Raw genomic sequence first — 15,530 nt, forward strand, 5'->3', positions numbered from 1 at the left:
AATTCCAAATCTCCAAATTATCTTAACCAACTTTTCCTTAAATTAAATTCAATTTTTAACCTAAAATTCAAAATAAACAAACAAACATTTCGAGATAACTAAGATTAAAATTACTTAAAAATTTGGGATAATTAATCTTATCCCAAAATATAGGCTTATTGAGTCAGCGAATTGGGTCATTCTCACCCATAAAAATCAAAGGACAAGCTCTCATAGGCAGCAGTTCATGACTCACCCAGGATTGAGATCGAGTTACACATGGTTATCCTATGAAATATTAATATCTTCAGAAAACGTTACAAAGAGAGATTAAGTATTTCGTGATATGGTCTTATACAATCTCATTGTATAAAATATCTCACTCGCACGTCTCCACATGGACGATTTAGATCATACCATTTGTAACTATTACAAAGTGGGTCGTATTCATAATGTTACGAGGATAAGACACCCAACTTTTATCCATATACTGTCCACTACATAGTGTTCAAATTTTCATGAAATAACCTTGGATTTTTTCCATGATAGATAGCTTATTATTGTATATTCAAAATAATCAACTATTATATCAAATAACAAATTAACTAAGAGGCTTTAGAGCATAAATCCCAATATTTCCATCATTAACTTTAGTTAGTCGCTTCACAAACTTAAGTTGGTTGTTATTCCACCACCTTGAGTTTGAGGGAGGGTGTTAAAGTTAATTCAGGTTTATTTCAATTATTATCTTTCTTGTATCTTTTCCTTATTTATTTTTTCGTTTTCAGTATTTTTTTCCTTTTCTTTTTTGGGTCTTTTGGTGTCTATCTATTCTTTATTTTCATGTATTCTGATGAAGCTAATTATTCAATAGTATACAAAATTATCAATATGTGTCGTTTAGATTCTTGATTTTGATTTTGATTATTCTTGATTTTGATTTTTTTCCCTTGACAATCGTCAAAACGATTGAATCCTTATTCTCGTTTTTTATTAATTCTTCTTGGCGTCTTGATTTGAGCTTTGGATTTTTTTTTCTTATTGATTGTAGTTTATTCTTGATTCTTAATCCTTCTAACTTTTAATCACCTAGAGAAGTTTTTTTTTTCTAAACAACCACTAATAGAAGTTTATCAATGATAATAGAAGCATATCACAGATATATTTATAGTGATATGCTTCTATCAATGCGAGAGTTTTATACCTGATCAGTACAGAGTTTAGGACCTTGCCATTAGCAATAACTTTAGGTTTGAATATTTTAGTTTCCTTTTCTTTGACAATTTAAAATGGTATAGCATAAGTACGTACTCATATGAACTAGACGTCTAAAATTGATGGAAGTCTATCATTGATTATCACTGATAGACTTATTATGCAATAATTATAGAGGTCTATTAGTGATATTCATAGATTGAATTCTATATACAACTAGAAGCCTATAAGTGGATATCACTAATAAACTCTTATTGTTATAGAATAGTGATAGTCATTGGTAAATGATACCCAAAAAAGAAGAAAGGAAAAAAAAACCTACCTTCACCCATTTAACATGCACTTTTTTAGTCCTGTTTTCTCGATCATTTTCTTTCTTAATATCAATTTATTTGTCATTATTTTCTTAATAATTTAATTGATATACGAATAATAATAATAATACTCTATACTAGTGATAGTGCATTAATGATAGACTCTATCATTGATATGAATCTATCATTTATAGATTTTTCTATTAATGATAGAGTTCTACCCTTCATAGACAATAAATGCTCATATCACTGATGGACTCATATAAGTGATAGAATTTTATCACTATCTATCACTATCAACTACTGATAGACTTCAACTGGACATTTTAGATATTTTCTATAAGCTAGATGTAAATTGGATTGGGTTGTATATCCTAAAACTCGCAGTTTGTAATATAAGCATATTCTATATGCAATAAAAATGTCATTGACGTTTATTCAATAAAATTGTTATTAAGTATGTAAATTGTACTTGTAAAGACTAAATCCAATAAACTAAGATTCATGGCTATTATATAGATACTCGCACTTTATGTGAAGACATAAAGATGGATCAAGTTTGAGTAGATAGCCAACACAGTCTATAGTATATGAATAAGATTGAATACCTTATTCTGATAACACTATTGGATGTGGCTCACTTTGTATTGAGTACCAACGATGTGATCCTGAATCGTTCATGTGAAGACATGCGAGTGGAGGCGTCATATGCAATGAGTGTGTAAGATCGGACCAAGAAATAAGTCACTCTTACTTTATAACGTTGTTTAATGTTTTAAGCTGACTATTTCAAAGCGATGACTTAGGTAACTTAACTTTAATCCTGAGTTAACTATGAAGTCTTGTTTATTCAAGATTATCCTTAGATTTGCATGGGTAAGGGTTGGTTCAACAACACCAGTTCAATAAGCATCCCGTTTTAGGGGTAAAATCGGGTAGATAGCTGGGGACATAGGGTGCAAGGTGGAATTCACTCCTACTCGTTATTAGGGATAGTAGAAAGATTGTTCCCTTAACGGCTGACTCCAGATCTTGGACAAGGGATCCCACCCTCTCATTGACCCAAGAGAGACTCGGTTTGATGATTAGATCACAAACCAATTGTTCATTAGTGAATCAGTGGGACTAAAGGAACAATAGGTAATTTTGGGGGTAAAACAACTATTGACCCAACCGTTATTACGAACAAACTGTGAAGGGTTAACTTATTAGTTATGGTTATATTGAGAGGACACATTATATCTACCGTGAGGGGAGTGCAACTACTAGGCTTTAGTGGAATGATCTGATAGTTAACGAATTTTAGTTAATTAGATTAAAGAGTTAGTCGATTAATCTTGGATCGTTGGAGTCTATGATTTGTAGGTCCATTAGGTTCACATACTAGCTCACAAATGGATAAACCTTAGAATAGCGTGATGAGTACATTTGAAGCGTTCAAATTCGATTTAAGAGAATTAAGTAATTATATGTGATAAAATTACACGTTTAATTATGGAATTAAACGAAATTGGAGAATCGGATAATATTTAAATACGATTTAAATATTAATTATATGAATGAAAATTCATGGTTGTGGAATTAGTATTTAATTAATTTAATATTTGATGTTAAATTAATAAGAATTAATTATATTATTTAATTAATTACTAATTTTTTTAAAAAAATTAATTATTGAATTAATTTTGGTAAAATTAATGAAATTTCAACCTAATTAATGAATTAAAAAGAAAATTGCATTTTGGACAAATCCACTAAAAATGGGTTTTTCCCACTTGCATGAACACCAACAATTCCACTTCAAGATCCAAGTAAGAGTTGTCCTATTAATGTGCAATCAAAATTGCATGGTCAAACTAGTTTAAAAAGCTAAGTTTTTTAGCTGAGAGAGACATGCAAAAGGTTGCAAATTACAGAGATTCTATGTTGAAGAAGGGTTCCTCAATTTGTTCTTCAACTTGAGTGAAAAACCAATCTTCTTCTTTTCATAATTCCCTTCAATTCAGTTCATTTTGAGTCCCACAACTCAATCTAAAGTCCAAAGAGAATAGTAGGAAAGATCTATTGGTGGTCTACACCTTGTAGCTGAGGATATTGCAACTGATTTCGTAGATTAAAGTCTTCAAAGGTGAGTTATTATGAAACCCTCTTGACATCTATGAACATGCTTAGTTTGATACAAAAATTGATGAATTAGAGTGTGTAATGATCCTAAATTCTTCCGCTAATTGCTTGCTATCTCTAACAAATTGGGTTATATCTATTATTACTTTGGACCTGACTGCTATATTTTTAACTCTCATTTTTTTCACTTTTTATTATTTTTTTTTTTATCGATGTTTTGGGTGAAAAGGTGAATACCTATTTGGCTAAGTATGGTGAACGACACATAGAGTCGCTCATAAAGCCATAAGTTTATTTGGCTAAGTATGGAACTCAATCCATAGGGTCAACCATTAAGTCATAGATTTATTAAGCTAAGTATGGAGACCGACCCATAGGGTCGACCATCAAGCTATAGATTTTATTTAGTTACATATGGATAGCAATCCATAGGGTTGGCCCATCAAGCCATAAGGTTATTTGACTAAGTATAAAGACCGACCCATACGGACGACAATAAAACTTGAAGAGGCCGACCTTATGAAAACAAAGATTATGCCTAAGTATTGTATTTTTACACATGTTTGGATCACTAGTGAAATAAATATGGTGATTCACAACGGTTAGTAATGACTTGATTGATTTCCCGATAAATTAATTAGCGAATAACCGTTACGAAACCTATTTCTATATAATCGAGAGAGCTTATGCAATTTGAGGTATGCCAAAATACATCTTGAACTCTCCACTCTCTTAAACAATTATTGGCTTTATCGGTGGAGTGTAAGTGGCCAAGCACTACACTGATGCGAGTTTTTTTCTCTATTGTGACGGACATGCATTCGATTCCTCCCAAAATTACAAATTCACAGTTGGTACTTGAAGGAATTAAGTTTCTCGCAGAAGTGTGTGAACGTCGTGCTATTGACATTCAATTTTGAAAATTTCAAAATAGAGAAAAAATACATAAATGACATGTTTTTTTAGGAGAAAATGATGTGAAGAACTTACCTTTGTAGTTTTTTTTTCCATGTATTTCCTCTCCACGAAAAGATCTCCCCAACAGTTACAAACACCGAACTCCCTCGTACGACAAAAACCTTCTGCACAAGCAAGAATAGCCTTGAACAATAAATGAGATACAACCACTCAGTAACCTTGCTATTCTATGGAATAAGCACCAAGGATATGTGGATTCCTTGTTATGGAAGCAAGAGTGAAATTTTTTAGAGAGATTTTGTTTTTCTTAGAATTCTTTTTCAGATGGAAAATTAGATCTTTTCTTCTGTATTTTCCTTCCTCATATTAAGGAGACAATAGGTAGGGGAGAGAGAGGAAGGGAGAGGAGTTATAACTTCCTTATATGACAGAATGACCAAGTTGAGTGAGCACCTTTTGTGTGCCTATATGGGAGCATAAGCTCTTCGAAGATCAACACCCTTGTCCTCGATTTCTTTTGAGAGTTCTTCTGTTTTTTATTAAATAATATATAATATATATATATATAAACCAACTCACACATATATATAAATTGATTTAATAATGTTGATTAATATTAATCAACTATTAAATATCACATATTTAATATCTTTGAATCATATTCAAACCACATTCTCTCATATAACTTATAGTCTTAATATGAATCTCATTCATATTAATTTTAACTTACAGTTTTATATGATCTCATTCATACAAATATTATTTGAATCTTATTCAAATATTTGTCTCTCCTTTATTATAAAGTATAATTTTAAATCTCATTCAAAATTAACTTTATATTATACTATATTTATGTGAAGGAGTAATATAACACGGAAGAAATTAGAATCAATAAGCACTCTAGCTACACTTAATTTGAGTTTTAAACATGCTATTCATATGACATTCATAGAGGGTTTAAAACAAACATTACCTTTGAAGATCTCTTTCACGAATTTAGCAGAATTTCAACAAGATTGAGCTTGATTCTTGAAGAAGACCACCACCAAAATCTTCTCCACTATACTAAAAAAGGAATGTGTGGTGGAAACACTCAAATCAAGCTGAATTGAGGATGAATTTAGGTGGATTTTTTTAGGATTTTCAATTTTCTAACACTTCAGTAAGTAACTCAAAATCACACTCAATCTTTCTACATGAAACTTATATATATAGATTGAAATCATGCAAACCAGTAAGGTTGCATGGAGTGCAGCTCTTACTTGGATAATTAATGAAGAAATTGGTGGATTTTTATGATATATCACCATAAGAGATAATGGATTTTTCCAATCTTGAAAAAATCTACTACTCTTTAATTTTTAATCAATTTTCTTAAAAATTTATTTTTATTTTAAATAAAACTATTTTATTTAAAACTAGTTTTATAAAATTATTTCAAAAATAATTAATTTATATAAAACTAATTTTATTTTAATTAAACCTTTTAATTAAAAGAATATTAATTTAATATCTTAATATTAAATGAATAAAACATCAAATCCACCAATATGATTCAGTTTCATTTTGAAATCATAATTTAAATATTAATTGATTCTCCAATTTCGTTTAATTTCAACTAAATTAAACGTTTTTAATTGTATCATATACAATCAATTGAAAACCCTAAAATTGAATTTGAACGTTTCAAATTCATAACCATAATTTCATCTATCAATACTCAATTTATTATTCGGACCTACAAATCATGAGCTCCAACGATTTGTAATTAATTCGTTAAACTCTTTAAACCGAATTAATTACTATTCGTTAATTATCAAGGCACACCACTATAGCTCGATAGTTGCACTCTCCTCACTATAGATGTATTTCTATCCATTTTGACTATAATCAGTAAGTCGATCTTTTACAGGTTATTCGTATTTACAGCTACATCAAATTTACCGTTTTACCCCTATAAATACATCTTGCACCTTAAGCTCCCACTGATCATCTATTGAACAATTGATTTATAATACCTTTTATAAATCATATCCCTCTCTATCAAGAGAGAGCGGGCCCCATTGTTCAAGATTAGGCATCAGCATTTAAGAGAACAACCTATATGTTAACCCTAAGTCAGGTAGGAGTGAATTCCATCTTAATCTTGTCCCCAAAATGGAAGGCATATCAAGCAATGTTGTTGGACTACTCTCACCCATGCAGATCAAAGGATAATCCTGAATAAATAGGAGTTCATAGCTAGTTTAGAATTAAGATTAAGTTATCTTAGGTTACTTTAGTATGAAATAGTCAGTTTTAACAGTAAACGGTCGATATAAAGAAAAATGACTATTACGTGGTTCAGTCTTTATGCAAACTCATTGCATAGGATGCCTTCACTCACATGTCTCTACATGAATGATCTGTGGATCACATCATTTGTATTACCTATACAAAATGGATTGCATCCAATAGTGTTACAAGGATGAGATATCCAATTTCATCCATATACTTATAGACCATTTATGCTATATACTATTAACTTGATCCTATTTATGTCACCACATAAAGTTAAAGTATTCATACTATAGCCATGGATATGTTTATTGGATTTTCATAATAGAATGCAATATCAACAACTTTATTGAATAAAATACTCAATAATATTTTATTGATAAATAGAATGTTTAACACAAAATTTACGAATTCCGAGTTCTAGGAATATGTACATTATATTAATTGTATCTTTTACAATTAATTCTTCCCTTATTTAACTTAAACAATTCAAATTAATCCAAAACTAATTTAAACATATTTTTAACCCTTAATGAGCTAGCAAGAGAATCTTATGGACCTATAGATTAGAAACTCCAATGATACGAGATTAATTAATTAAACTAATCAACATTCATTAAGTACATGCCACTCCACTAAAGACCCACTGCTACACTTTTCGTACTGTATATATATTTTTATGTTCATAGATCTAACCAATTAACAATAAGTCGACCCTCCACGAATTGCTCGTAACTACAGTTGGGTCGAATTACCATTTCACCCATGTAGTTACATCTAACTCCTTAAATACCACTTATCTCTCTAATGAACAAACAGCTTATGATCCAACTATAAACTAATCCCTCTTGAATGAGTGAGAGGGTGAGACTTTATTGTTCGAGACTCGGAATCAGCTATTAAGGAAGAAATTTATCTACTTGCTCTCAAGACGGGAATAAGTGAATTCTATCTTGGATAGCTGTATTCCTAGCTCCTACTCGGACAAATCTCCAAAATAGTAGGTTTATTGATTGAGTTAGCGAATCTGGCCACTCTCACCCATATAGATCAAAATATCGCCCTCATAGACAGGAGTTCACAACTCACTTAGGATTAAGGTCGAGTCACATATAGTCATCCTATTGAAATGTTAATCTCTTCAAGTAACGACATTATAAAAAGAGACTAATCATTTCGCGATCCAATCTTATGCAAACTCTTTATATAGAATACTTCACTCACACGTCTCTATATGAATGATTAAAATCACATCATTTATGACACGTCACAACTATTGTAATAACTACAAAATGAATCGTATCCATAGTGTTACCAGGATAAGGTACTCAACTTTATACATATACTAAAAACCATTTAAGTTATTACATGATCCACATGTTTAAGTTACATAATGTAACGTTGGATTTTAGTTTATTGGATTTGGATTAATACAAATTAAATATCAAATAAAATAACATATTATTTGATTAAATAAATAATTAATGTACAAAATTTACAAACTACAAACCTCACGAGATTTAGAATATTAATTCCAACCGTCGACATTAACGATCGACATAAAATGAAAAGAAAGAGAAAAAGAAAAAGAAAATCATTAAATTTTGTACTATATTGACCAAAGAAACCATGCAGAAAAATTCTAAAAAATATATATATATTAAACTAATTTTAACCACTGTGGACATTTAGGCAATTTCAAATTAGGTTTTTCTATTTATTAATATTCAATTATATAAAAGATTTTTCTTTTCTTATTTCTTTTTTTTTTAAAAAAAAAACAGATATATAAAATATTTAAAGAATAATGTCAATAAAAGATTTAAATAAAAGTGGAAGATAACACGAGATCCAAAGAGCTAAAGTATGGAAACCGACAGCTCGTGAGATTATTTTTTATACGGTAATTCTCCTCTCTATTTTTCCTTTTAATCCATTTATCATTACTATTTTCTTTACTGATTTTCTTTTTAGTACAACAAACTTTTGAACCTCAACTCTACGAACGGATCGTATGCAACATCACTTAACAACTTCATTTTGACTTCTTTATAGATTTACTTACTTTTATTTCCAAAAAGATTTAATTTTGAGAAAATTATTTTTCTTAAGTTACCCAAAATTTAGAATATTACACTTTTAGTAATTAAGTTTTAAACTTAATTTCAATTTAGTCTCTCAATTTCAAAATGTTACAATTTTATGATTGAAGTTTGTGTTTTATTTCAATCTAGTCCTAAGTTTCGTAATCTATAATTTTAACTTTGATTTTTCACTAAATACTCGTTTCAATTTTCTATGTTAATATATTTGGTTAAACATTTAACGTCGAGTTTAGTTTTCATTATGTACCTAAAAATTTTAACTTTTATTTCAATGTAGTCCCTAAATTTCATAATATTACACTTTTGGGTTTAGTTTTCATTACGTACCTAAAATTTTAATGTTGGAGTATTAATTGATTGCTTAAATTATATATAAGTTTTTTCTCTATGTATATATGTTTCCATGAAGTTTTAGTTTGTATCTTCATATTTATTTTGTGTCTAATAAGTCTCTAAATTTGAATAATGTTTAATATATAATTGAGCTTCTAATTATGTGTCTAATAGGATTTTGACGTTATAAAGAATTAAATTTAACTGTTTATATAAACAGTTGAAGGATATACTTAATGGAACTCTGAACATCCATTTTTTATTCTAGTTGACTTGTGAATTTTAGAAAATATTGAATAAGTTAAGTATCTATGAGATACAAAATTAAAGATTCAAAGACTTATTCAATGTGATATTAATTGTTTAATATTTTATAAGATATATTTTTAAAATTAAGACATGATACAAAATTGAAAATTGAAAATATATTTGGAAACTTGGTATCAAATTAAAGATTAAATTTGTAATTCAATCTCAAGGTTATTTAGATTTGGGGTGGTTTTGAAATTTAATTAGGGAAAGGGGGTATTTTGAAGTTATTTAGGGGAAAGGGGTTCTTTTTTTGTCCCCATCCGACACATTCACCAATATATTTTTATCTTATTATGTTTTTCCTCTGCACATTATAATATATATATATATATATATATATATATGTCAAAATGCGTCTGTTGAACAGACGTATTCTGACCGCGCGTCAAGGAGTTGTCAACTCCCTCTGAATGTGTCTGTTCAGAACAGACATATTCAGAGTGAGTTAACAACTCTATTTTGATGCGCGGTCAGTATGCGTCTGTTTTGACCATTTTTCTTTTCTTCCACCTCCTTCCACCATAAAACAACCCTCATCCCTTTAATTTTTTTCATCTTCACGAATTCATCTTCCCCCTCACTGAGCCTTCATTTCATCTTCACCCAAAAGAAATTCATCTTCCCCTTCATCACCAAAACCCTCATTTCATCTTCATCAAACACGAAATTCCCTTCATTTCTTCCCCCTTCTTTATTTATTTTAAAATACCGATCATCTTCTATCTTTATTCCCACTTCATATTATTAATTTATTTCGGTGTAGTATTTTATTTGGTAAGTTGATATATTTTTGTTATTTAACAAAGAATTAAGTTTTTGATAATTTTTACTAATTTTTTTAATGTTTGTTTTGTTTACAGTGGATATTATATTGAAGAAATTTTTACAAACCATTATTCAAAGTTTTTTTTTTTTTTTTTAAGTAAGGTGCAATATTTTACTTTTAATAAGTTGATATATTTTTTATAGTAGGTTAAGTTCTTTTGTATTGATTCTCATAATTTTATATTGGTTTAATTTCATAGATTATCATAAGAGAAAATTACATGTGATTAACATTGTGTTATGTATGGGGTTAAGTATTAAAAATAACTCTAATAAATATAATAAACTTTAATGTAGTCCGCTTTACTGTTGGTTGGTATTTAGTATTTGGTTGGTACTCTATTGTTGCTTTTCTGGTTGGTATTTAGCTATCAAAATAAGTAGGTCTTCTTTGATTAAATATAATAAACTGTAAGTATGTCTTCTTTGGTTTTTATCTACTTCTTTAAAAATAATTACCTTGCAATTTTATTGCTACTTTGGTAATTTTTTTTTTTAAGATGGAAAATTTTACTGAGGTGATTTTAAATGGAATCAAACAAAAATAGCTACCAAATCAACAACGAAAATGTCAAAATTAATTTATGTGAAAAGATACTTTCAAGATAAAATACAATATCTAAAATGACATGGAAAATCTTCCTAACGTGTGTATATCCACCCTAAATTATTTAAAACATACATATAAATGTAGATCACTTCCAGTATTTTGCAAGAAACAAATCAAAATAAACCCAACCTATTGTTCTTGAGAAAAAAAAATGAAAAGCAAGCTAATGATCTCAAATATTTAGAAAAGAGAATCAAGAAACTCAAAAAAAAAAAAAAAAAAAAAAAAAAAAAAAAACTTCAAATATCTAAAAACAACAAGCTGAGAACCAACTTAAAGTCAAATAAAAAAAAACAAACAAAAAATTTGTAAACAACTCATACTTTGTTCTAAAAGAAGTGTAAATTTTCTAACCAAGTCTATCCAAATGAAATCACCAACAATGGTTGAAGTTTGAAAAAGAATTCAATGTGAGTCTTTGTATGCTTCATTATTATCATTGTCGTTAAAGAAAATCTTGAACATCTAAACAAAAATCAAATAATATTTCTTATACATATCAAATTATGATAGTTATTTTAAAAATATAGTTTAGAATGTTCGACTATGGTTTTTAAAATATTACATCATAGTCTCAAATTATTTATGTTTAAACATATAAAAAAGTCATTAATAAAAAAATATTACATAGTAAAAATAATGTTTTTTTCATACTTTTAGTAAAAATAATCTAACTCAAATTTTTAATGGAAAAAAATAAATCTTTTTAAATGTAAAATTTATATTTAAATCTTTTTTCATTTTGTCAAAATTTTAAAATTTATTAGTAGTTTTTAATGTAAATTAAGAATATGTTCCTAATGGAAAAAAATAGTGATATTACTTTATTTTGTGGAGAAAAGAAAAAAAACTAAAACAAATTAAAGAAAGAATTTAAAGTTAATAGTGATATTGGATTTAAACTAACACGTTTTATTTTATAATGGATTAATTGGATAATTGATTTTAAAATTAAGTGAAAGAACATGCACGTGCAATAAATGGCAGAGTTTTGGAATCCCTTGTTCCCACATAATGGCTGCATGTAAGACCATTAGGGTAGACTACTTTTACTACATTGAACACTATTACAAAATTCCCACTTATCTGGCATGTTATTCACCCCAATTCGAGTCCAGATAAAAAAATGTTGGTTTGGTCCTAACTTCTCCATTATTTATCCGAGCGAATCACGAGTTAGGAAAGTTGGCAAACCGTGGACTTATCGCATGCAAAATGAGATGGATCGGAGGGAACGTTACAAGACACAATGCACAATTTACAGACAAGAAGAGCATATTAGACAGATTTGTCCCAATCGAGCTCGTGATGCGACTTAGTTGTTTATTTTTAATTGTCCTTATTGATTGTAACTTCTTTGACTTATTTATTCTTTATTAATTGTCATTGTATTTATTGATTATATTTATATAATGAATGGTGTATTCTTTATTAATTGTCATTGTATTTATTGATTGTAATCACATTGATTTTTCCTAAATGTTTAAGTTAAATTTAATATTGTTTTTATGGGATCAGATGGACGGGGATGTTACCACAAGGCCATACAACAATTCGGTTTTGTACTTATAGCATAGCCATAGATTCGAGGCTTTTTGGGTAGATGAGCATATCGATGCAATGCATTGTCGGCGAAGAGAGGCTGCTATTCGAAGGCACGAGAACCTAGACCCTCGTATATTGAACTATCTATGAGCGGCAAGATTCTATGAAGTCTTTCGTATAAAATTTATACAACTAGACTGGCATCTGGTAACAGCATTAGTGGAACGATGGCGACAGGAGACACACACTTTCCACATGTTGCATGGAGAGTGTACAATTACACTTCAAGATGTAGCTATCCAATTTGGACTCTCAATTAATGGAAGACCAATGATCGAGTCTCTAAATTATGACTGGGAACAACTTTGTGCCCTTCTTTAAGGCGTAACCATGAATGACGTCGTTCTTAAGGGAGGTCGTCTAAACCTGCTATGGTTAGCTGATCAATTTAACAACTTCACCCATATACCAGACAATGTAGATGAAGAGGACCTGCAACGATATGCTCGAGCATATATTCTCATGTTGATTGGAGGATTGGTATTTCCCGACAAATTCAACAGTAGAGTACACCTGATGTATCTTCCTCTCTTGGTAGATTTTGATGTTGTCGGGACTTACAGTTGGGCCATTGGATGTCTTGCATGGTTGTATAGGCAACTATGTAAGGGTGCGATGGAAAAGACATTGCAGGCTTACTTCTATTGCTGCAAATTTGGGCATGGGATCAATTTCCTCTTTTAGCGCTTCGACGACTCCATAGATACGAGAACAACTTAGGTGACAGACCACTTGCAGTAAGGTAAGCATATTTACCTCATTATTGTTGTGTTTATTATGAAATACTAATAGCTTAAATTCAACTTGTGATTGTTGTAGATGGAATGACAACTATTATGTAATTAGAGCACCGACGCATGTTCTAGTATAGTATAAGCACATACCAGATACATATATACCTAACCAAGTAATATTTTATATATTCAGAATGTTTCAATCTTCTGGTTAATTCATATTTTGACACATATCCATGCAGATTATTTGGGAGCCATATAATTATCCTATCCAACTATTATCGCCATACTGTCTCGATGATAATGAGATATGGACATCCAAATGTCTACTCATATGCTTCTTCGTTGTGGAGTGGCATCACCCAGATCGTGAGATGCGTCAATTTGGGATGTTGCAACAAATTTCTCAACCTTGCAACACAGACGCCCGACTTCATCCACACGATCTAAGGGGCAGACATGAGCGAGACCGGATTGTATATTTGGCTCCTCAAATTTCAATCTGGAAAAATTGACAGAGTTTGGTTGTTAATCGACCTCTTATTAACAACGATGTAGGTACCGAGCCTGGATATATTGAATGGCATTCCACTATGAGCAGGCTGTACATAACTAAAGCAGAAGCATCCTATCACTTGTTGGTATGAGCTTATTGTTTACTAGGATTGTTTGATTTTATTTCTTCATTGTACACCAAAATAAGTTTTAAAGTCATTAACTTGTTATTCAATTCTTTTTCAGGTCGAGCTTCCAAATTTTCCATTATTTGCTCAAAGAGCCTTGCGTAGACTCACCTCTATATATCGAGTGTGATATTTCGATAGTGATGTTCCAATGGAAGAACAAGGTGATCCAGCAAGACATGAGGATGTTCCTATTCGACCTAATGTTCGAAATAAATATCCAACAACGATACTCGATCATTTTACACATACTTCCATGATGTCCTCTTCCTCAACATTTGAATTTTGTCCAACAACCCCCAGTACACTAAGTATGAAAGAATGACAAACTTCACATGTCCATCTAAATGTCCATGACCAGTATATGACATATCGACAACGTAGTGATGGTATACACTTTGCAGAGGAAAGTCAACCATCAAGTGTAAGAGGGCGTGCGATTGTGGACACTATGTGACTGAACATGATCGATCTAGGCGTAATAGAGGATCTTCTTCTAGTCATGAATAAATAACATTGTACATATGATTAAATTTATTAATGAAATTCAATAACGAAAATGCACTTGCAGTCTACAACACATCTTAAAGAACCTTGAATATTATTTACAATAGTCGAAAGTTAATATCTATGTTTTTGCATAAGTTTCTAGCAACTTTAAACAAAAACAATAATTTAAAATTTAAAATTAATATTGAGTATATCAAATCAATCATAGAAATTTCTTGATCTCAAAATAACATTATTATTTATACCGTTAAAAAACTAGTAATATTATTATCAAAATAAAAAGAGATAAGTGAGATGGTTGATTTTAGGTAACAATGATTTAAAATTAAACAAATGAAATATTATTAATGGTAAAAAGTAATGAAAGAGTTGGGTTTCAAGTTGTTAAAAGAATGAAAAAAATCAAAAAAAAATTATGATTTTATTAATTAAAGAGTTGTGTTTCAGATTATTTTATTATTATTATTTTTAGAAGAGACGCATCTTTTTTTTAAGTGAATGCGTCTAAATAACCTTCCTTATTATTATTTTATTAATTTAAGAGACACATTCGGATGAAAAAAAAAAAAAAAAAAAAAACTTCTCCTAAATAACTTCAAAATACCTTTTTCCTAATTAAATTTCAATACCTTTTTCCTAATTAAATTTCAAAACCACACCCAAATCTAAATAGCCCTTCAATCGCACCTAATAATTTAACGAGAAGAAATAAAGAAGATCCCAACCCAAATAGTTCTGACTGAACAACGAACCATTGGAGAACTCCAAAGTTGGCCCACGAGCCTGAATGATACCCATTTGGCATTTGCTACCCACCCAAATTCAAATTTTTAATCTATCCCCATAGCTTTTTGTCCCTTCTCATCTACTTCTTCATTTAATATATTTAAAACTTTCAACCGATGACATTATTAAATCACCGATTGACATACACATTTTAAGTTAATGAGTGAAGACAAATCCTAATATTATATCACTAACATCTC

This window comes from Benincasa hispida, chromosome 9, assembly GCF_009727055.1.
Source record: "Benincasa hispida cultivar B227 chromosome 9, ASM972705v1, whole genome shotgun sequence".
Lineage (NCBI taxonomy): Eukaryota > Viridiplantae > Streptophyta > Magnoliopsida > Cucurbitales > Cucurbitaceae > Benincasa > Benincasa hispida.